This window comes from Panthera onca, chromosome A3, assembly GCF_046562875.1.
Source record: "Panthera onca isolate mPanOnc1 chromosome A3, mPanOnc1 haplotype 2, whole genome shotgun sequence".
NCBI lineage: Eukaryota > Metazoa > Chordata > Mammalia > Carnivora > Felidae > Panthera > Panthera onca.
In genome coordinates this window covers 11,266,752-11,291,676 of record NC_138341.1, presented here as the reverse complement: position 1 = coordinate 11,291,676, position 24,925 = coordinate 11,266,752, and the positions used below count along the sequence as shown (strand labels likewise).

Below are 24,925 nucleotides of genomic sequence, written 5' to 3'. Positions count from 1 at the left end.
TTGTCTGCATCTATTGAGAGGATCATATGGTTCTTGTCCTTTCTTTTATTGATGTGATGAGTCACGTTAATTGTTTTGTGGATATTAAACCAGCCCTGCATCCCAGGTATAAATCCCACTTGGTCGTGGTGAATAAATTTTTTAATGTATTGTTGGATCCAGTTGGCTAATATCTTGTTGAGGATTTTTGCATCCATGTTCATCAGGGAAATTGGTCTATAGTTCTCCTTTTTAGTGGGGTCTCTGTCTGGTTTTGGAATCAAGGTAATGCTAGCTTCATAGAAAGAGTTTGGAAGTTTTCCTTCCATTTCTATTTTTTGGAACAGCTTCAAGAGAATAGGTGTTAACTCTTCCTTAAATATTTGGTAGAATTCCCCTGGGAATCCATCTGGCCCTGGACTCTTGTTTTTTGGGAGATTTTTGATTACTAATTCGATTTCCTTACTGGTTATACATCTGTTCAAATGTTCTATTTCTTCCTGTTTCAGTTTTGGTAGTGTATATGTTTCTAGGAATTTGTCCATTTCTTCCAGATTGCCCATTTTATTGGCATATAATTGCACATAATATTCTCTTATTATTATTTTTATTTCTGCTGTGTTGGTTGTGATCTCTCTTATTCTGATTTTATTTATTTGGGTCCTTTCCTTTTTCTTTTTGATCAAACTGGCTAGTGGTTTATCAATTTTGTTAATTCTTTGAAAGAACCAGCTTCTGGTTTCATTGATCTGTTCTACTGTTTTTTTGGTTTCGATAGCATTACTTTCTGCTCTAACCTTTATTATTTCCTGTCTTCTGCTGGTTTTGGGTTTTATTTGCTGTTCTGTTTCCAGCTCCTTAAGGTGTAAGGTTAGGTTGTATATCTGATGTTATTCTTCCTTCTTTAGGCAGGCCTGGATTGCTATATACTTTTCTCTTATGAGCGCCTTTGCTGAGTCCCAGAAGTTTTGGGTTGTGGTGTTGTCATTTTCATTGGCTTCCGTATCCTTTTTAATATCCTCTTTAACTTCTTGGTTAGCGCATTCATTCTTTAGTAGGATGTTCTTCAGTCTCCAAGTATTTGTTAACTTTCCAAATTTTTTCTTGTGGTTGATTTTGAGTTTCATAACATTTTGGTCTGAAAATATGCACAGTATGATCTCGATCTTTTTGAACTTAGTCAGGGCTGATTTGTGTCCCAGTATATGATCTATTCTGGAGAACGTTCCATGTGCACTGGAGAAGAATGTGTATTCTGATGCTTTAGGATGAAATGTTCTGATCGCTTCTCGGCCTTTTGGCTAAGATCAAGTGTAGGATGAAATGTTCTGAATATATCTGTTAAGTCCATCTGGTCTAGTGTGTCATTCAAAGACATTGTTTCCTTGTTGATTTTTTGATTAGATGATCTGCCATTGCTGTGAGTGGGGTTTTGAAGTCTCCTACTATTATGGTATTACTATCAATGAGTTTCTTTATGTTTGTGATGAATTGATTTATATATTTGTGTACTCCCACATTTGGCACATAAATGTTTACAATTGTTAGGTCTTCTTGGTGGATAGACACCTTGATTATGATATAATGCCCTTCTGCATTTCTTGATACAGTCTTTTTATTGTTTTAAGTTTATTTTATTTTTGAGACAGAGAGAGACAGAGCATGAGTGGGGGAGGGTCAGAGAGAGAGGGAGACAAAGAATCCAAAGCAGGCTCCGGTCTCTGAGCTGCCAGCACAGAGCCTGACGCGAGGCTCAAACCTACGGACTGTGATATCATGACCTGAGCCGAAGTTGGACGCTCAACTGACTGAGCCACCTAGGCACCCCAGATACAGTCTTTATTTTAAAGTCTAGATTGTCTGATATAAGTATGGCTAGTCCAGCTTTCTTTTGTTGACCATTAGCATGATAGATGGTTCTCCATCCCCTTATTTTCAATCTGAAGGTGTCTTTAGGTCTAAAGTGGGTCTCTTGTAAACAGCATATAGATGGATCTTGTTTACTTATCCATTCTGTTACCTTATGTCTTTTGATCGGAGCACTGAGTCCACTGACGTTTAGAGTGAGTACCGAAAGATATGAATTTATTGCCATTAAGTTGCTTGTAGAGTTGGAGTTTCTGGTGTTGTTCTCTGGTCCTTTCTAATCTTTGTTGCTTTTGGTATGTATGTATGTATGTATGTATGTATGTATATTTTCATCTTTTCTCCCCTCAGAGAGTTCCCCTTAAAATTTCTTGCAGGGTTGGTTTAGTGGTCATAAACTCCTTTGATTTTTGTTTGTCTGGGAAACTTTTTGTCTTTCCTTCTATTTTGAATGACAGCCTTGGTGGATAAAGAATTCGTGGCTGCATATTTTTCTGATTCAGCACATTGAATATATCCTGCCACTCCTTTCTGGCCTGCCAAGTTTCTGTGGATAGGTCTGCTGCAAACCTGATCTGTCTTCCCTTGTAGGTTAGGGACTTTTTTTCCCTTGTTGATTTCATGATTCTCTCCTTGCCTGAGTATTTTGTTAATTTGACTATGATATGCCTTGTTGATGGTCAGTTTTGTTGAATCTAATGGGGGTCCTCTGTGCTTCCTGGATTTTGATGTCTGTGTCTTTCCCCAGGTTAGGAAAGTTTTCTGCTATGATTTGCTCACATAACCCTTCTACCCCTATTTCTCTCTCTTCCTTTTCTGGGACCCCTATGATTCTGATGTTGTTCCTTTTTAATGAGTCACTGATTTCTCTAATTCTTAAATCGTGCTATTTTGCCTTAATCTCCCTCTTTTTTTATGCTTCATTGTTTTCTATAAGTTTGTCCTCTATATCGCTGATTCTCTGTTCTGCCTCATCCATCCTTGCCACTGTGGCATCCATCCGTGATTGCAGCTCAGTTATACCGTTTTTTATTTCATCCTATTTTTTACTTCTTTTACCTCTGCAGAAAGGGATTCTAGTCTATGTTTGACTCCAGCTAGTATTCTTATTATTGTGATTCTAAATTCTGGTTCAGACATCTTGCTTGTATCTGTGTTGGTTAAATCCCTGGCTGTCATTTCTTTGTGCTCTTTCTTTTGGGGTGAATTTCTTCGTTTTGTCAGAAGGGAGAAAAGGAATTACTGCTAAATTCTGTGGCTCAGGTTGTGCAGATTGTTGTGTTAATCCTCAAATCAGTTTTCTAGGTGTGCAGGATGGTTTAGTGTTGGTCTGTTTGTATTTCATGGATGCAAGACACACAAAAAACTTCCATGCTGTTCCCTCTTATTATCTTTTTAATAACTATGGAATCTATAGTGCTCTTGGTGACTTATGCCTTGTTTTTAGTTTTTTCTACTGACTAGTCTGGCTAAAGGTATCATTTTTATTAGTCTCTTTAAAGTTCATTTATTTATTTTGAAAGAGAAAGTGTGAGTGGGGGAGTGAGAGAGAGGGAGACAGAGAATCTCAAACAAGCTCTGTGCTGTTAGTGCAGAGCATGACATGGGGATCAATCGCATGTACCGTATAATCATGACCTGGGCCAAAATCAAGAGTCAGAGACTCAACCAACTGAGCCACCCAGGTTTCCCTATTAGTCTCTTAAAAGACTAGATTTTGGTTACATTGATTGGCTGTATTGTTTTTCTGTTTCAATTTCATTAATTCCATTATGATCATTATTGTTTCCTTTCTTCTCCTTTCTTTGTATTTATTTATTTGTTTTTTAGTTTCTTAAGATGGAAGCTTAGGCCATTTATTTGAGACTTTATTCTTTTCTAATACAGATGTTTAGTGCTATAAATTTCCCTCTTAGTACTGCTTTATTAGCATACTATGCCATACATTTTGATATCTTGTGTTTCTATTTTCATTCTTTTAAAAATACTTTTCTAATTTCTCTTTTGAATTCTTCTTTGATGTATAGGATATTTAGAAATATGTTGCACAGTTTCCTAATATGTGGGGATTTTTAAAGAGATCTTTTAGTTATCAATCTAATTTAATGTCATTTGATGGAAGAATGTACTTTTATGACTTGAATCCCTTAACCTTTTTGAGATTTGTTTTATGGCTCAGAATGTGGTCTATCCTGATCAGTGTTTCATGTACACTTAAAAAGGATGTGTATTGCACTATTGTGTAGCACATTCCATAAATGCTGATTAGGTCAAGTTGTTTCATGTTATTTTTAACTTATCTATATCCTTCTTGATTTTCTGGTTATTTTTTAATCAGTCATCCACATCAAGTATTAAAACATCCAACTATAAATGTGGAGTTGTCTATTTGTCCTTGTAGTTCTATCACTTTTTCCTTTATGTATTTTGACGTTCTTTTGTCAAGTACATAAACATTTAGGATTGTTACGTGCTCTTGATGAATTTATCCTCTCTTTCCTCGGTGTTTCATTTTGAATAGTTACTGCTGCTGTGTCATTGCAGTTTCTTCTTTAATGCCTAATCTGCCATTAATCCTGTTTTTTAATTCTCAGATATAATTTTCATTATTAGAAGTTTGATCTGGATTTCATTAATATTATCCATGACTTTATGAAACTCTTTGGACATATGGAATAGTTATAATAATAATTACTCTAATGTCCTTGCCTGCTAATTCTAACATCTATGTCAGTTATGGATGGTTTCAGTTTATTGGTTTATTTTATCTTTGGGTCCTATTTTTTTCCATCTTTGCATGCCTGGTAATTTTTGATTGGAGGCCAGGCATCATGAGTTTTTCCTTGTTTGGTGTTGGATATTGTATACCTATAAACATTCTTGACGTTTGCTGTGAAGATTAGCTAAGTAACTTGGGAACAGTTTGATCCTTTCAGGTCTTGCTTTTAAGATTTGTTTGGTGGAATGAGCAGTGTGTCGTCTAGGGCTAATTATTTTCCAATACTGAACTAAGACTCTTCTGAGTACTCTCTCCAATGTTTCATGAATGATGAGGTGTTCCAGTCTTGTTGATGGGAATGGGTGTTATTTTTGTCCCTTGTGAGGACCGAATACTATTTTATCTTGTCCTTTTTGCTAGCCTGCTGAATACGTGAGAAAGACCTTTGCAACTTTCCAGATATAATTGTGCAGTTCTCTTCTCTCTGAGATTGTATTTTGTGAAGGCTAGCTACTCAGGTTTACCTGGACTCTCAACTCCATCTCCTCAACCAGTAGGTCAGTGAAGTTCTGCCTGGATTGTCCCTTTCTGTGCTACAGCTAGGAACTTTCTCAAGGTAGTAACCTGGGGTAATCATAAGGTTTACCTGCTTTGTTTCCTGTCTCTCATGGACCACTGTCCTTTGTTGCCTAATATCCAGTGCCTTGAAATTGTTGTTTTATGTGTTTTATCCTTTATTGTTGTTTGAGTCAGTAGGGTAAATCTAGTCTCTGTTCATTTTGGCTGGAAGCAGAAGTTCCCATATGCAAAATTTTGTATATGTATGTATATGTGCACTTTTTCTGGAGAGTTATTACAGCTTTCACCAAAGTTTCTCAAGGGTATGTAACCCTCAATAAGATCAAGAAACACTTATTTTAGTAGTCATCATAGCCTTAAATTGTGTTTGTTTACCTATTTTTATAAATCTGTATATTACTTCACATATTTCTAAATTTTATAAATTTCAATCTCAACAAACTATAAATAGTGAGATTTTAAAAATAAACCTTTTATATCACTCTTAAATGTATCCAGTGGGTTCTAAACATCAGTCAAATGGTTACTCATAATTCTCCATTTTAAAAATAGTGAGCAAAATTTTCTTCAATAGTAGAAAATTTTGCCTTACTCCTTTTGCTCTTAGAATTTACCTTCCCCTTTCATTTTTCTCATAGAATGTTATCCTAATGTAATATATTTTATGCTTGAAAGCATATGCTTGAAATATACTCTACTGTGTCTGAGGTCGCCAAGACCACCCCAGGTTTGATTATTTGCTAGGAATTCTTACAGGACTCACCATATTGTTTGTCATACCCACAGCAAGGATTTATTTCAGGGAGAGCCCACAAAGAAAAACCAGTAAAGGGAAAAAACACACATGGTGAAGTCTAGAAGAAATGGGGAGCAAGCTTCCAAGAGTCTTCTCTCAGTGGAATCACCCTGGCTGTACTTAGTTCTTTCAGCAATGAGTTGTGACAACACATGTGAAATGTTGTCAGCCAGGGAAGCTCATTAGAGATCAACATCTGAGGTTTTAACTGGACACTGGTCATGTAGGCACCCTCTTTCTAGCACACACCATAATTCTAGATTCCCAGAATGAAAACATGTTCTCAGTAGAAACCATCATTTTAGTCTCTCTCTTTTTTTTTTTTTTTTGAACTACCTGACTTGAAAAAGTATGTATTACATCAAATTTTCTCTGTAAAGTGCCACAGAGTCAATATTATGGGCATTGTGTGCCAGATGGTCTTTGTCTCAGCTACTCAGCTCTGCAGTTGTGTCATGAAAGTAGCCATAGACTACATGTAAATAAGTGAGTGTGACTGTGTTTTAATAGAACCTTATTTATTAAAAAAGGTACAAGGTTGGGTTCACCTACATATTCCAGTTAGCCAGCCTCTATGTCACATAAGCTTAGAATCTGTTTCCTTTGGCAACAGCAGCACCAATTTATTAGAAGCTGGCTATAGACACCAGTCAAGAAGATTCAGTGGCCTATAATGATGGCCTACTGAACATTAATGAAAAGATAGGTCTGAGTCTTCTGCAGACACGAGAGTCGATGGCTAATGACCTGAGACCTGAATTTTCACTGTCGTGAAGATTCTTCACTGGATTTTGAATAGTTTATTTTGTGCCCTGGTAGGTTTTACACATGAGCAAAGCATCATCTCCAGTTTGGGAAAGAGTGAGAAATATGCTTACTTCCATAAAATGTGACAAGGGCAGTTGTGAAGAGGGAAAGAACCCAACCCTCCATCACCACCTTAGTCTTATGCACATCACTTTAACAAAGAACACATTGGAAGGTGAAGCAGAGTCCAGAGAGATTCCTTTAAATGTCACCTAACCATCGACAATTCTTCCATCCCTCCAAGGGCACTTTAGTTTGAATCCCATCAGATTTACAGAACATCCTTTCTGTTTCCCAGCAGTTCAGCCAATTATAGCGCACATGTGTAGCCCTCTCTCCTGTGCCTGGCTTGGTGGTGGTTATTCTCACAGCCATAATGTGTGTTGTCATCTCGATTCCCTCGTGTCCCAAAAGACTTGTGTCTACATATGCTACCACCTCTTCTTCCGACGAATTCAACCGATACCTGAAACTTAGCACTAACACTTGCTTTCAACAAAAATATTCACCGGATTACACTCACCAATAATTTTGAGACATTTTGGAAAAATTTGGTAAGAGTTAAGAAATCACATACACTTCTGCCAACTCAACCTTGCTCTGCCTCAGTTTCTTCATTTGTAAAATGGGAATAATAACAGTGCCTATATCAGAGGGTTGTTCCAAAGACTAAATGATAATTTCTCGCATAATCCTGCCTGGTTCTCTTCTTTCCCCGTTCACCTTCCTTCCTTACCCCTATTCCTCTGAGATTGCTTTCCTGGAGCAGTGAGTTTTTATTCACCTCTTTAGCTCTCCTCTGTAGAAGCTTGGGGGCAGCTGACCACCCATATCATAGGGACTCAACTCTTCCAAAGAAAACTGTCTCCCTAAGGGAAATTCTGGACCAGCAGTTGGGAAAACAATGTTCCCTCCATCTTGTTGCCTTGGATATTGATGGCCTCCTTATGCAGGTCTTTAAGTCTGTTGCTGTCAAGTTAACCTGCTGGTTCTAGGAAGCTGGCCTCTGGCAGAGAACCTCCCCCTACCTCAAACATAGCATATGATCAATGTTATTTGGTTATATGAAATGTTACTTTGGGTGATGGATTGGAAAGAAGCCCAGATTTTGTTCATTTCTTAAGAAACAATGTCAGATCCCCCAGAACCTGGGACAGATATTTGGCACAAAGTGATCATTCATTGAATACTGACTGAATGAAACAACTCAGCATTTAGGCCTACCTGTCTTACTTCTTTCTCAAAACTGATAAAAGGCTAAGAAGCTCCATTAGAATGGGACCCCTAAGGGTTTATTTATTCCACATGAGAGGCAGGGCGGGGTAGTGGTGGAGATACGGGCTCTCTTGCTAGGATGTTGCAATTCCAAATCAGGCTTCTACACAACCTTGGGGCCTTGGTTTTCTCATCTTTAAAATGAGGATAATTATAATGCCTAGCTCACAGGATTACTGTGAGAATGAAATGAGTTAATACACAAAAGGTGTTCAGGACACCGCCTGGCACATAGCAAGCACTCCATAGATGTTAGGTAGTATTATTCATTCCCTGAACATTTCTAAATTGAATGCCAGCCATGTCTCACAAAATGGGCTAGCTACTGGGGCATATGGAGATAAAGACATAGTTCTAGGCCACAAAGCATGTAGGGCCCTCTACGGGAGGCTGAGAAGTGGATAGCCATAAATACTGGGATGAAGGTTCTGCTAGAGCTGTGCATGGAGCACTGTGAAGGCACAGAAGGGAATCTTCAATGAGAGAGTGACTCTCCAGAATTAACAAAAGCGGGTGACTTCCCCTCTGTGATTCTCTTAGGTTTACAGAAATGTTCCATATAGCAGATGATGACCTACCACTCATATCCATTTTTTTCCCCAAGGCCACTTAGCCCTAGCAAGTAATGTAAAATAAAAGAAAACATCATTTCTAAAACACAGCCCTTGGAGCTGTTAATAAGGAAGAATTTTCAGGGCTATGAAGAAAAAAAGTAGAGAATCAAACTCAAAAAGCAGTTTATGGAACATTTTTTTTCCTAAGGGAAATGATAGAAATTACAGTGTCACCACACAAATGTTTTGGTAAAAATCAAAGGTCACAGAAATATTAAGGGCCTGGGGAGTTGGAGAAAGCCTCTCAGGGAAGATTGTATTTGAATCAGGTCTTAAAGGGTGATTTGGAACATGCCATATGGAAAGGGCTACTCCAGGAAAAGGAATAAGCATGTGATATGGCCTGGAATCATGAGAGATCAAGGTGTCTTGAGGGAACTCCAAGTGGATCAACTTGGCTGCAGGAGAGCATTGTGACAGCAAGGGGTTAGCAATGTTTGGAAATGGAGGGTTGAAGACAGCTCGTGAAGGCCCTCATATGCTTCAAGTGCAATCTAGGATGATGGGAAGGGTTGTAAGAAAGAGAGACACTTGATCACACTTGCAGTTTGGAAGTGGTTGATGATGGATTGAAATCACAAAATGGGAGGTGGTTGCAACGGTCAAAGCAAGGATTGTGAGGTCTAGAGAAGGGCAGATGCTGTGGAGACTGGTGAGTGGTTGGGTCGGATGCCACCAGAGAGTGAGCACAGTGACTCTTGGCTGTTTTAAGACACTGGATTTGTATGGCACATCTCAGCTTCTTAGTGCATTACAGACTTTACCTGCCGCTGGTAATGCTCCCTTAGATCAGGTAGGTATTACCTTTCATTTTTCAGAGGAAGAAGCATCTTCTTTCAGGTAAAGTGACTTGTTCAAGGCCTCAGAGCCAAGCAGTCGTGGTGGAGGAAAGGTGGGAACAGGTATCTGGAGCCCCATCCCAGTGCCCTTTGCTCCATGTGCATAATCGTCTCCACAGTTCCTTCCTTCTTCATCATCCTGAAAGACATGAACCTGAAATCCTGAATTTGGACCACCCAAACCTCTTTCATGTCACTTCGCCTTTCCTCCATGTCCCCTGTCATCCCCAGCCTTCCTTCCTTCCTTCCAGATCCCTTTTATAAACCTTGGGACTTACTCTTCCAATGCTCTGGGTCATCTGGTTTGTGATCTCAAAGCCCCTATTATTTCTGACCTAGTAGGACCCCATCATATCCTTGATGTGGGGTCCCATCTTCACATTTAAGTTCAAGGCATATAGCTTGTGTATTCCTTTGATTACTTTTCAAAGTCACTCTCTGTGTATCATTCATCCTTCTTTCCATAATTGTCTACTTTTTCAAAAGCCAAGCCCTATAAAAGTATTAAATTAATAACCACCTTTAAGAGTAATTAAAGGTGGAAGTTTCATAACAGGTATCTATGTCCAATCACTCCTAAAACATTTTTCCTCTTTCAGGTCTCCGCCCTTCATTTTTCATTCCTTTAATATAAATCTCAGTAACCAAGTGATAAATTTGCTTCATTATTGCCACTCGGGCCCCCTTGGCTCCTTCCCATCTGCTAACTTATCTGCTGAGCTGGTTCCTCACAGCCCCCTGTCTGTGAACAGGTCAGCTCTGATGCCCCTTAACATTTGCTCTCAGGTGCTGCTGATTTAGTTGCCAAACACCAATAGGAAAGTTAGCTGTCATTAAACCCAAAGCTTTACAGATGGGAAAATAAAGACTCCAAGAAAGAAAGGGACCCTCCAAGGACACATGGCCATTGGTTGTTGGGGAGACTATGTCCCAGGTCTGCTGCTCTCATTCTGGGCTTTTCCCACTTTTCACCTTGCCTTCTGTCTCTACAGAGAAAATATTAACTTAAATTAAATATGACTCTAGGGCAATCACAAGAAGTGGAAGGTACAGTTCCTGACTTCACAGTCTGGCTTGATGACAAGTTTAAAATGTGGCAAGTTAAAGGACAAGGCAAATTTTCCATCCGTGAGAACCTGGTGGAGTCAGAGAATAGACCCAAGTATGACGGTAAAAAGGTTTAGAGGAGACGACCCTAGACTCCAGGGTCAGCATGACATGGGTTTGGATCCAGATCTGCTACTTACCAAATGAGTAAATCTGGCATGCCCCTGAGTATAACTGAGTTTCGAGTTGCTCATAGTGTTGAAGACATGAAGTGACAAGTGTTCTGGGACTTAACTGGCACTCAATAAATGGCAGCTGGGGAGGCTTCCTTGGTGCAGTGGACGGAACAGGTACAGAGGGCTAAATTATATGTATTTATGAAGGAAAGAGGGACAGAATCATTAGGTAAGGCCAAGGCTTGGCACCAATGGGGGCAGGTATAACATGGAATCAAGAAGAAGCCCAACCTGGTTGAAGAGGGGGTTTTGGAGGAGAAGTCATGGAACATGGCTACAAAGATGAGTACGGGATTGGAAACTTCCCCAAGAAGATTTTGAAATCCAGTTGATTAATTCACATAATGTTAGAATTGGAGGTGCCTGAAAGACATCCTAGTGCCCTGATCTCCTGTCTGATCTTTGTGTAACACTGGAGTTTGATGCAAAGTTAGTAGATGTTTTCTGGTCAAATATACTTAGGAAATTCCCAGGTTAAATATAGCTAAACAAGATTCTTTCCTCAAAAAATCTTTTGAAAAGTTAATATATGCTACAAATTTTCAAGAAATAAAAGCATCGCATTTCCAAAACTTATTTGATCACAGAGCTTTTTTTTTTTTTTTTTTTTTAAACTAAACACCAATAAGATCTTGGGTATTGCCCAGAAAAACAGGGCCAGTTTTGGTGAATAGCTGGCTCCCCTCCCTCTGGACCACAGATATGCTGGTCTGAGCTTGGGCCACGACTTCTCAGTGTGGATGGGACGTCTATCCCTTAGGGCTCCCAGAGGGGATCTGGGAGCTTTTTGGATCTGCTTAGATCCTTATTGTTTTAGTTTCCCAGGACTGCTGTCAGGACCACAGATTGGGTGGCTTAAAGAACAGAGTCTCACAGTGGTGGAGGGTGGAAGTCTGAGATGGAGATGGTGGCAGGGTTGGTTCCTTCTGAGGGCTAGAGGGGAAGGATTTTTCTAGACCTCTCTTCTTGGCTTGTAGATGACTATCTTCTCTATGTCTCTTCTCTTTTTGCATGTTTCTGTGTCCAAATTTCCCATTTTTATAAGGATACCTGTCATCCTGGATAAGGGCCTACTCTAAGGACCTCACTTGAACTTGATTACCTCTATAAAGACCCTACCTCCAAAAAGGTCACACTCTGAGAGACTGGGATTAGGACTTTAAGATAGGAGTCTTGAGGAGAACACGATTCAACCTGTAACATTTATTGAGTTTATCCCCACGGAGGGTCAAAGCATGTTTCCAGGTACAGAAAGTCAAGATGCACAGCAGCCTGGTGGTCTGCGGGCTGCTTGGAAGGTACAGTGGTGCCGAATGCAGGTAGTAGTAAGGATCACACTTCCTCAGATACATGGTGACTGCGCATGCTCTGTGCCTTTGTTCCTGCCTCCTGCATCCCGTGCCATGCCCACGACATACATGCATGCACTCACACACAGCAGGAACTTGATTAATTCATTGTGGCACATTGTAGTAAAACACGTGGCACATGGCATTTCCGCTCTGAACATTCAATTTGCTTTTTCAGGAGCTATTTTCATAGTGATTACAGGTTCATGAGATAATTTCTGCCTTTACATCAATCAGCACAAGGTTTGTGCACAAAGCACGTTGACGTGTGTCATGCCATTTCTGCTCCTTCTGACAACTTTAGGAGTGAAGCAGGTTGGGGATTGTGGTTCCACGTCACTGCTGGGGACTCTGGGGTTCAGGGAGGTGAAACATCCTGCCCTGATGTTTGACCCCTGATGCTCAGGCACCCATTTGTGCCTATCCTGTCCATGGCACCACATTGCTTTCCATGAAGCATCACCTTCCATGGTTATATATTCTGAGACATCTTCCTTTTTATAATTTTATCCCTCTGTCCTCTCTGTCTTCCTCTGTTCACTTCCATCATGTCCAACAAAACTTCCTCCGCCTCCTATCTCAGTGCTCACAGCACAATCCACGCTGGGAGCCATTCTGGTGCTCTCTCATTCCTCATTTCCCATGGGATAGTATTTGGGGCACGTCTAAAGCCTGGACATGTTGGGTGGATGGAGCCCCTAGGAGACTGGTCTCAGTAACCGGCAGGGGTTCTTGCTGATTTTCTGCACCTGGAAAGGCAGGTGAGTAGCTAAACGTCTAGGAAAGTTGGTGGTGACCCAAAACAGATATTCCATGGGGGTGGGGAGCTCTCATCTCGATTGGCAGTCTTTCTGTCAGGAGATCCCATTGTTGGGATCTAGAATCCCAAGGGGGAGTTTGCCTCTTCGAGGTAGAGACCCCTGCAGAGGCATGTGCCCTGTGCAGTGTTCTTAAGGTTTTCTTGTACCTTGTACTCAAGTGGACGTGAATCCTGCCCCTCTGTCTGCTGGTGTCTTTGTGATGACCCCATCTTCAGTCAACTGGTCCCATCCAGTGCCTTCTCTCCATCTCCACTCTTACCACCTCGGTCCCAGCTCCCATCTTTCTTCTCCCATCAGACTCGCCTTGTTCTGGCGTCCATGGTCTCCTTGCCTTTATGCTTTCACCTCCAGGTTTTATGTTCTCCCCGCAGCCATTTCAGTTCAGGGGGATAAACGTGTCCTGTCCATTGCCGCATCCATTGTCCCGCTCATCTCAGCTCTAGCCACACCAAGCCAGGCCAGCTGCTGACTGACACATGCTTTCTCTTGCCTTTAGCATTTGTGTATGCTGTTTCTTCTTCCCAGAACATTCTTCCCTGCTCATCTCCTCTCGTGCCTTGTGCCTCATTTTTTGGTTAACTGCTACCTCTCCATCATGATCCAGCTTATATATCCTGTCTGAGCAGCCAGGCTGACACTCTCCAGACAGGATCAGCTGCTTCTCCTAAGTGAACTCATCTCCTAGCACTTAACAGACTGTTTACGTGACTGTCTCCCTCTCTCAGGGCGGGGATTTTACTCTCCACATTATGTGTCCTTAGCCTGGCATATTGTAGGAACTCCATCAGTGTTACTAGAATCACTGACCTCTCTGTTGGGTTCTCTGCTGAGTGCTGGGTGTTTCTGACCTTAAAAAATGCTCGCTGCTGGAAAGATTATCCTGAAACACCGCTGACCGGGTCATTTCTCTGCTTAAAAGCATGCATTACTGGCAGCATGGAGACCAGTGTGGAGTATGAAATGCCCCCAACCTGGCAGGCCAGATGAACCTGCTCCTCTTCCATTTACCCAGAGTACTTTATACAGGCAAGCCTTCCCCATAGCTCTTATCCCATCAGCCTCAATTTTCTGTTTTCTGTTCTTTCTCTGATCAGACGCTAAATTATCTGTGAGTTCTGCTTGCTTAGCACGGGGCCTAGAACCAAGAAGGTTCTGAACACATTTGCATGATTAAATTTCCAAAGAGCCAAAGGGAGAGGAAGGGGAAAAAAAAATAGATGTCTTTTATGGACTGCCTGTCCTCCATAATTCCTATGTTGAAACCCTAGCTCCAAGTGATCGTATTAGGAGGTGGAGGTTTGGGGAGGTGATTTAGATTCCATGAGATCAAGAATCTTGTGATGTAACGTACAGCATAGTGACTGCAGTTATCAGTACACTGCATCAGATACTTAATGTTGCTAAGAGAATAGATCTTAAATGTTCTCACCACACACCCCCACACCCCCACACCCACACTCATAAGGTAGCTAGGTGAGGTGATGGATGTGTTAACTAACCTTTTTGTGGTCATTGTTTTGCAATGTATACATATATCACATCATCATGTTGTATACCCTAAATTTACACAATGTTATATGTCAATTATATCTCAGTGAAGCTGAAAAAAGTTTAAAAAGTGAAAAGAAAAGAGTTTATCTTGAGGTTATTTTTATAATATGTGAAAAATTAATTTTAAAAAATGGAAGGGATCGTATGAGGGATATAGTGAGTAAGAAAAGTGAAAAGTAAGTAAAAATCAAAGAATCCGAGCACCTAATTTTAAATTTTGACTCTGACATTCTGTGAGCTTGGGCAAACCACACCTCTTTTCTGAGACTCAGTCTCCAGAGGTTAAGTGGGATTGAGGATTATTAATTAATTAATTAATAATTACATAAAGATCTCTTGAATGTTTACAACATGCAAGGCACTGTGTTAATTATTGGAGGAGGAGGGGATGTATTAGTGAATCTAGACGATTTTCTTCCAGATATTAGATTCTGGGATTCTATGAATTCTCTAGGTTAACACTGCGGTGGAATTATGTAGCTTCTAGGAACCATAATCAGTAGCTAATTTTATAGCAGATACACTCATTATTTGCCAACTAAGAACGTTTCCAACTTCTGGATTAAAGTTAGGTTCTAATGTGGAAATATACATGAAGTTGCTAAGAAATTATACCCTTAGTGGCCCTTTGAGTTCTGCTTATGCGTAGGATTGAGGGAATAGAGAGGCTCTTTGATACAGGTGCAGAAAGCTTGCTGCAAAAGTATCTGACGGCCCTTCATTCTGAAGGTTTTGGTGAGCCATTGAGAGTCTCTGATTAGGAACATGACTAGAAGCTCTGCTTAAATAGCATTTCATTTGCTAACTTATGCAAGTGTTTTCAAGCATGGAAGGCAAGAGCCTGGCAAATATGCGAATAGCCTCATGCTCAGAATGAGTACAGAAGGAACATAGTGTTTATTAGCTGCAATAAAACTGTAAGGAGACCCACCTTTGTGTGTCCTTTGCTGAAGTTGGTGTATTCAGAGAAGCCAGCTCTGCTGAGAGGCCCCTGGCTCCGTGCTCTTGCACTAGTGGAAGCTGGGTCTTACCATTCTTTACTGGGCTTGAGATTCCAAAGAAAGGGACCACACCGCTAACGTTATGCTTTCAGCATAAATGAAAATCACTTTCCACTTCAGTTTCAGACTAAGCTGTTCTGAATTGAGCCCCTACCATGTGCGTGGGCTAGGCCTGAGCACACTGTGTCATCCTTCCTTTCTCCTGACCTTCCTCTTCCCATGTGTCAATAGAGGGTTTGGACTCCAGATCTGACATTCCCTATTTTCCTGTGAGAAATGGGACTCAGGGTCCCTTAAAGTCAGCTGGCAGGCCCTGAACACTGGGGGGAGAATCCTAAATGAGGCAGCAAAATCACCTTGGCTTAGCTTAGACTCTCTGAGAAACTTTTGGAAAAATCCCCTCCTTTTTCTCAGCCTGTTTCTATATGATAAAGTAGGGAGTTTGGAAGATAATCTATTTTTTAAAAGTTTTTAAAAAATGTTTATTTATTTTTGAGAGTCCGAGAGACAGAGAACGAGCAGGGGAGGGGCAGAGACAGAGGGAGGCACAGAATCCGAAGCAGGCTCCAGGCTCCGAGCTGTCAGCACAGAGCCTGACGTGGGGCTCAAACTCACAAGCTGTGAGATCATGACCTGAGCTGTGAAGTCAGACACTCATCTGACTGAGCCACCCAGGAGCCCGTGGAAGACAATTTCTTGAAGCATCATCCCCCAATCTAATATTCCATGGTTTGGGGTCTGGAATATCGGTGACGCTGCTGGAAAAGTTCCCAACTAGTCCGAGAGACGTAGTGAACCTGCCAGTTGCATAAAAGAAGCAACGGCCATTGCAACCCATCTTCAAACCAGCAGAGAGTCTTTGTTCTGTGCGGGAATTATGTTTACATGTTGAAAAGTAAGTCGAGAAAGCAGAGACCAGAATACGCAAGAGTGTAGAAGGGACTGGAGATGCTAAATCCAACAACACTCTGCGGCTGAAAATAGGACCAATTCCTAAGACAAAAAAATCAGCAGAAAATCTTGACAATCAGATAATCTGTCGCTATGACAATTGAGTTTCAAGTCTCCTAATTGAGCGCAGCCCTCCCTGGGAGTGGGTGACACACAGCGGCAGCATGAACAGCAATCACCCTGCTTTCTATACTCCAGGAAGTATTTTGAGCCCTTCAGCAAACCATCCATCTGCTCTGCCTTCCTCCTTCCTGAAAAGAGCATCTGCAAGAAAGCCCAGGGCTGAAGGCCAGGAGAGGTGTGCACCCGAAGCGTCCACGTTCCTTTGCACTTAGATGAGGGTCAGCGATTTCTAAAAAGAGCTTTTTGTTCTTCCTGGGAGTAGCCATGGAAGAAAGGGCAAACGCTTCTCGAAGCTTGCAGAGGTTTACATGGAAATGTTCTGCTGAAGTGAGCTGCCTGTCCTCCTTCCCCTCATTGCTGTGGGTGGGAAGGAGGCCTGCCATTCTCCCAGAGCCCTCTGACGCATTTATGCAGAAACAGGACATTTGGAATTTCCACAGGTGCGTGGATTGTCACCGGAAGAACGAAGGCACTTACTAAGTGGGTTATGAGTCTTCCCTACCTTTCCCTTGGCCATTTACTCTATCCATTCATGAATGTTTTATTAGATGCTTACTATGTGACAAATTCTACCCTGCCTCGGTTCACACTCCATCCCTTTTGCAAAGTGCCGGGAGAGCAAATATTTTGTCAGTTTTGTCCACAGCTGAATATCAAGTGTCTATAAAAATGCCTGGCACATAGTAGAATTTCATACATGTTTAAAAGGACTGGGACAAAGGGCTGAAGGTGTTAAGATAAGGAGAGGATTGTTCCCTCTCTTGGGGGCTTGCAGTCTAGTGAGGGAGTCAGAATGTAGGCAGGCGCTTGTTGCTATGTGGTAAGTTGGAGAATGGAGCTATGTGTGAGGGAGAGGTGAGGATTCTGGTCTTTCCTGGGAGTTCTAGACTTTCCCCAAGTGGTATATTCAAGTCTGGACTCCATTCATCAGGAGCAGCCCTGACAACCCAGAGTAGGTCCCTAGGTAGCATCTTGTCTCTGGAGGGTCATGGTGGGTATTGGATTGTTAAAGACAGAAGGGAAGACTCAGGTGGCAGTGAGGACCCGCTTGCACCTGCCCCGTTGTCTGGCAGAGAAGGGTTTACAATTCTGTCCTGTGGCTCCGGTACATAGAACTGGAAAACATTGGGAAAGTACATGTCCTTTCAATGTGAGAAATTCCTAGCAATCAGACGTGTGAGGCGTCAGGTTACTTTTTACTGGAGTTTCAAGCAGCAGCTGGAGAGGTCGTAGCGGAGATTTGTGCTCTCGGGAAGATGGAGTCTAATCAGAGATTTCAGATTCTGTTCCCTGTGTACTAGTTCTGTGGGGGTGCTGCCTGCTGGCTACTGCAGGGCAAGCCAGAGGCTGAAGGGCCAGGCCATGCTCTGGAATGTATTAGGGTTGAATAAGATTTCATGTGAGCCAAAAATTCTCCTGAGTTTTTTTCCCTTTTTATTTATTGAGACAGATATCTGTATGTTTCCTTCTAAGTCCTCTGACCTGTGATAAGACTAATATTAAATAAGACCATGCTAGCATTTTGCGTTGGTTTATAGAATGTTAGGGCTGGGAGAGACCTTTGACATAACCTCTAAAAGTGATTCTTAACCTTTTGGTCATCTTTGACCTATTAAAAAATTTCCCAGGGCGCCTGGGTGGCTCAGTTGGTTAAGCGTCTGACTCTTGGTTTTGGCTCAGGTCATGACCTCATAGTTTTGTGGGTTCGAGTCCCACATTGAACTCGGTGCTGGCAGTGCAGAGCCTGCTTGGGATTCTCTCTTTCTCTTTTTCTCTCTCTCTGCCCCTCACCCACTCATGCTATCTCTGTTTCTCTCAAAACAAATAAATAAACTTGAAGAAATTCCACAGGCACTGTTTCCCAGAAAAATGCATGTCTATCTTTATAACACATGTGGTCTGTAAAGAGGTTCAGAGGGTTTGCATTTCTCATGAAGCCCATTGAAGAATCCTTCAAAAGCCTATGAACTCAGTTTAAGGTTCCTTGGCTTAGTCCCACCTCAAACCTTGCAGATGGTGAAATAGAGGCCAAGAGGCAGCAGGGGATAGAGAGGAAAGTCCACAGAGCCTGGAGCCAGAAGGTCTTTATCCAAGTCCATAGTGCTCTAGGGTGCTTTGAAATACTGAAGAAAAGCAGTAGTTTTACACCATTGTCTTGCACAGTGTACAGGAATGCCTTTTCAAGTCTTCCTGAAATAGAGATAGGAAACGGCAAGCGATAGAACAGGAAACAGAAGTAGAGATGTAAAAACTAGACAGACGAGAAATTGGATGAGGGTGGAAGGTAGTAGTGACTTGTATGGAACAGAAATCCAGCTGTCAGTGTTCAACTTCTATCAGAACCACCAGTTCAGGGCCAGGCCAGGGCAACATGTCAGAGCCCTGCCCTGAGGGCACCCAACCAGTGCACCCAATCCTTCCAGGACTTCTAGACTTCTGTGGAAGGGTGGGTAGGGTCTGTACCCCTGGTGAGGAAATGACACTGTGTGTCCTTAATAGGGGTGAGTGGTGTAAGGGCACTTGTGATCCTGATAGGTTGGGTATCCTGATATCAGCAATTGGCAGTGGAAGGTGAGACATGGAGGGGTTTGTATCACTAAGAAAGGCTGTTCTGGATGGAAGTTACAATCTGCTTCCTTGGTTATGCCAAATGGAGAGGGCTTTGTTGAACTATGGTTTCCTGATCTATGCATTACTCCCGTGGCCACGCCACGTGAGTGGAGGATTGCCTGGAAAGAGGGTTCAGAGTTAATAGGGCAGCACATTTAAATGCTATGGACCTTAATTTCTTTGGTTAGGTAATACAGATAATCATAATCACACTGCTTGCAATTGTATTGAAATGTTAAAGAAGGTTACTTGGGTACAGTTGCTTGGTAAGCTTTGTAAGAGAAAGGGGCAAGGAGCATAGTTCTCTCTTGTCATTAAAATTGCGCATCTATATAAAGAATTTATTAAGCTCAACACCCAAAAAACAAATAATCCAGTGAAGAAATAGGCAAAAGACATGAACAGACACTTTTCCAAAGAAGACATCCAGATCGCAAACAGACACATGAAAAAATGCTCAACATCACTCATCATCAGGGAAATACAAATCAAAACCACAATGAGATACCACCTCACACCGGTCAGCATGGCTGAAATTAACAACTCAGGAAACAACAGATGTTGGTGAGGATGTGGAGAAAGGGGAACCCTTTTACACTGTTGGTGGGAATGCAAACTGGTGCAGCCACTCTGGAAAACAGTATGGAGGTGCCTCAAAAAATTAAAAATAGAGCTACTCTATGATCCAGCAATTGTACTACTAAGTATTTATCCAAAGGATACAAAATGCTGATTCAAAGGGGCACATGCATCCCAATGTTTATAGCAGCACTATCAACAATAGCCAAATGATGGAAAGAGCCCAAATGTCCATCAACTGATGAATGGATAAAGAAAATGTGGTGTCTATCTATCTATCTATTTATCTAGGTATATCTATTTATATCTATATCTATATCTATATCTATATCTATATCTATATCATCTTATCTATATATATCTATATCTATATCTATATATCTATATCTATATCTATATCTATATCTATATCTATATCTATATCTATATCTATTATCTATCTATATCATCTATATCTATACATACATACATAAAATGGAATATTGCTCAGCAACGAAAAAGAATGAAATCTTGCCATCTGCAACAATGTGGATGGAGCTAGAATATACTATGCGAAATGAAATAAGTCAGAGAAAGACAAATATAAATTCTTAAATTCCACATAAGAGAAAAAAAAACAGATGAACATAGGGGAAGGAAAGTAAAACTAAGATAAAAACAGAGAGGGAGGGAAGCCATAAGAGACTCTTAAATACAGAGAACAAACTGAGGGTTGCTGGAGGGGAGTTGGGTGGGGGGGATGGGCTAGATGGGTGATTAAGATGGCCATTAAGGAGAACACTTGTTGAGATGAGCACTGGGTGTTATATGTAAGTGATGAATCACTAAATTCTACTTCTGAAACCATTATTACACTGTATGTTAACTAACTTGAATTTAAATTAAAGGAATATTGTGTCTAGGCATTGTCCACGCAGGACAGAACCTGGTGTTAATGATACCTTTCATGTAAATCACAGTTGAACTTTTAGAGAAATGTTTTGCCAATTTTTTCTCAGTGTACTCTCTGTTAGTGCATGGAGATTTTGAGATCTCATTTTGAATGAGACTGATCAGGTTCCAAATTTCTGACTGTCATTAGCAGAGCAACTTGTGTAACGTCCCTTAATTTCCCTAACTCATGGTTTCCTCCTAGACATAAAAATCTCTGCTTCAAAGAGAAATGCCTGTTTTTCCCTGGCTCTCCCCTGCTCATCTGATGGGTTAACCCTAAGAGAAGGGGGCTTGTAAGACAGTTTCCCGCCTCTTCCCTCCACACCCCTGCATTGTTCTTTTGTTACTTCTTTCTATTTTTTAAAATGTGAAATCTATATATCAGAGTTTGATTTTTCTTTTTAAGCTTATTTATTTATTTTGAGAGAAAGAAAGAAAGAGTGAATGGGAAAGGGGCGGAGAGAGGAGAGAGAGAATCCCAAGCAGGCTCCATGGTGTCAGTGCAGAGCTCAATGCAGGTTTCACATGCATGAACCGTGATATCCTGACCTGAGCTGAAGTCAGATACTTAGCCAACTGAGTCACCCAGGTGCCCAATATCAGGATTTGTCTTAAGCTGATAGCCTTTCCTAGGAGGTTAATATACCTGTTTTATAATAGTGTTATGGTTCTAAGCCCACAGCATCAAGAATCCCTTGTCAATAATCTCTTAGAATTACATCCCTAGGTTTCTCTAGAAGCTATTCTCTTAGCAGAACCCTGCTTCTTAATCAGCAGGGCTTCCCACACTTTCTGGAGATAGGTTATGGCCTTGGCCTGTAAGTGCCATGGGGTCCATTTCTCGTCAAAAGATTGGCTACTTGGTGGCAGGTTCCACTCTGGTGCCCTATTTCCTTCTCATCCCATCCATCTGTTTCTCTCCAGCACATCACTCTGCCTCCCCTCTGTCCACACTCCCCCACCATCCAAGCTCTTTCAATAAGTCACAACTTTGCATCTGCCCCAAACTGGCTAAAGATGAGAAAGTAAGAAAGACCATGGACACACCATATTTATCAGCTTGGTGGCCTTTTATTCCTGGTATGGTCACAGAGGACTTTAGAGATGAGGTGACCTGCTACATCCACATTCTTCTACCTTGTTTCTCAGAGAATGCTCTCATTGCCTTGAATAGGCTCAAGTTTCACCTGAAGCAGAATCCTTCTTCATTCTGCCCCAGACTGGCTCTCAGGGATACAACAGAGAAAACCGATGTAGGTATGAAGATACTTTAATATCCAATTCACCCATAAATCCATTATAATTGCAGTTTCCAAGCCTTTACTTCTCCATTCTCATTCCCCCGAAACTAAAAAATAAAAATATACGAATGAGATTTTGGTTGACAATGGATCAACCTGTGCCAATGGAAGTTTATTTATCTTCGTGGGAAGAGCAGAAAAATCTTGGGCCTCTCTCCTAAAAGATCCCCTGATTCTGCTGAGGTTTTTCCTGTTCAGTGCTTATTTTGGCAAGGGTGTGGTGCTCTCACATTGGTTTTTGGTCCAATTTAGTATGTGTTGACTTGCACTTTATATGTAGATATATTAATTCTTCTGATTGTTTCAGTAGAAACAACCTAGAAGTACTTCCAGGCTGGCACTATCTGGAGAAGGTTTGGGAGATGAGGTTCAGCATTCACATATTCACGTGTACTTTTATGTTTGGAAGAGGTTGAGTGGGCCAGGGTTTTACTGACAACAGATTCTCTTCTGGTGCCCTGCTTCAGACTGGCACCCAAGGGTGAACAAGAGGGAGGTCTAGCAGCAGAGTCAAGAATATGTGGGCATGATGAGCATCCTGAAGAAGACAGACCAGAAGGATCTGTGCCTGGGCACATGCAAAAATTTCTGCTGCAGAACTCTAAAATAGCCTGGAGATGTATTTCCAGCAAGCAGACAGGTATGGCACTTAGCCTGTTGTAATGGGCTGGTTAAAGGGAGAGGGTTATTGGCCTAACAGACTTATGCAACTACTGAGGAAAACCCTAACAGTACCCATAATGAGTCCATATTATCCTCCATCCATGAGTATAATTGGAAAACTAAGAATCACTAGATTTGAGCAAAACCCAATAGCATGAAAAAGGACCTAAATAAACAACAGAGAAAATTCAAGGTGCAATAAGACACTTAAAGAAACTATTCATTATCTTTAGATCTGAGAGTATATTGTGTCAGTGTAATGTGAAAAGGCCCATATGAAAAAGTGAGCAGTCAGCAAATAACCAGACATTGGAAATTAAAGAAATATTATGATGAAATGAAAATATGTCAATGGGTGGCCTGGATAAGGACACAGATATGACTGACTGATCACGAAGATAAAGTCTAGGATGTAGGATCAACAGACAGAGGTGGAAAACAGGAGAAGCAAATTAAGACACGTGAAGGACAGATCCAAGGGATTAACATCCATCCAAACGCAATTTTAGAAAGAGAAAACAAAACCAATGCAGGAAATGAAGTCATCCAAAGGAAAAAAAATGGAATATTATTTTCTGAGTTGAGCAGTTAAATCTTCACATAGAAAGGTGCACTGAGGGCTGAACTAGATTAGTCAAAAAATATATATCCTGGATTAATGAAAAATATATATTTCAGAAATCCCAGGATAGAAAGAAAATCTTATAGCCTCTGAGAGAGAAAAATACATGTCATCTACAAAGAAACAAGCATTGGGCCAACATAGATTGTTTTCATTCGCAGCTTTGGGGGAGTAGATATAGAGCATGGTCTTTAATATTCTGAGAGAAAATGGTTTGAATCTAAAATTGTATATCCAGACAAACCATCAATCAAGTTAAAGCCAAAATAAAAACACTTCCAGACATACATGATTTCAGAGCTCCCCTTTCACGTACCCTATATGCAAAAAATTTCTTTAGGAGCTATTTTAGCGGAATAAAAAAGAAATCCACAAAAGAGGATGATAGGGTATAAAAGAGGGCACAACTGCACTGACCTAAGTGAATGAAAAAAACTACATGGAAATGAAAAGAGGTTTCATTAGACCGTGGTTGCTTGGAAAATTCTCTTTTGTATTACATAGGACTTTTTTCCTTTACAGGTCCAGTTATGTTACTTGGTTCTTTCTATCTTTGAATTAACCTGTAGTCTCAGTATTAAAGACTTACAGAAGTTACAGATGAGGGTTTCAGTATTATAAACCTTGACAGAGCATAAATAATCCTTAACTAGTGTCAAAGTAATTAAGCAAGGAGTCTATCAGACTAGAGTGGCTCCAATGTCGTGATAGTTTGTGTCAGTCAGCAAACCGAAACCCAAGCTGGAGTCAATGCACTTGAGTTAGAGAGTGAGACCCAAGGAAAACCAATCACAAACAGCCAATGAGACTTCCCCAAATAAGGTAACTGAGTAAGCTGTGACCAATCAGATACTTTCCTTGTTTTGCTTCTGTATCTTCTCTATAAAAACCTCTCCCCTCGCTCCCATAGGTGGGGCATTCTTAACCACTTTGGTTTGTGCTGCCCTATTCTAATGGATAGTTTCTCCGAGAAACTCTTCAAAACTTTAATGTGCCTCAGCTTACATTTTAGCACTAGTAGAAGCAAGAGGAAGAGGGGGGAGATGTTGAAGTTTGTATAAATGTGTAATTTCATCATTGTTTATATCCCACTTTGATACTGGAAAATCGGACGTTTCTATCTAAAACGGACAAAGCAAGGCAGAGAGGTTGGATTACATTATTTGACATCACAGGAAGAGTTTTAAAACAAGCTGTGAGTAATGGCTGCCCGTGGGGAGTGAGGGGGACTAGGAGTGGAGAAAATGGGGTCAAGTTTACTTTTCATAGTCCTCTGATAATATAAACATTATTTTAATAGAAAACAATCTTCCCTTTGCTTTTTGTAAAATCTCAGACCACTGAGGTCTGCTAGATCCTGGGGTTTACATTTCCCTGGGGACCTCATTACTTAAAATCAAAGTGCTTTATATGAGTCTCCCATATATGCACCCCTCAAAAACCAACTATGTTTTTTCCAATTCAATGAAGGGAAAACCACATATGTTAGATTCACCCTAGAATAGTGTACCTTCCACGTGGATACATGTAGATGTTATACAAACAAGTCTTTTCAAAATGAAATACTTTTATTTCTAGTAGCTAAAATTCGAGATGAAAAGCCGGTTATAGAATTTCTAATATTGGGACAAAAATAATTGCAAAGCAGCTCCACGTAATTGAAG

General features: G+C 41.0%; 1 pseudogene; it reads left to right on the top strand.

Moving 5' to 3' along the window:
* Positions 1 to 1,260: 1,260 nt before the first annotated feature.
* Positions 1,261 to 1,441, top strand: LOC132672880 (U2 spliceosomal RNA; annotated as a pseudogene).
* Positions 1,442 to 24,925: the final 23,484 nt, after the last annotated feature.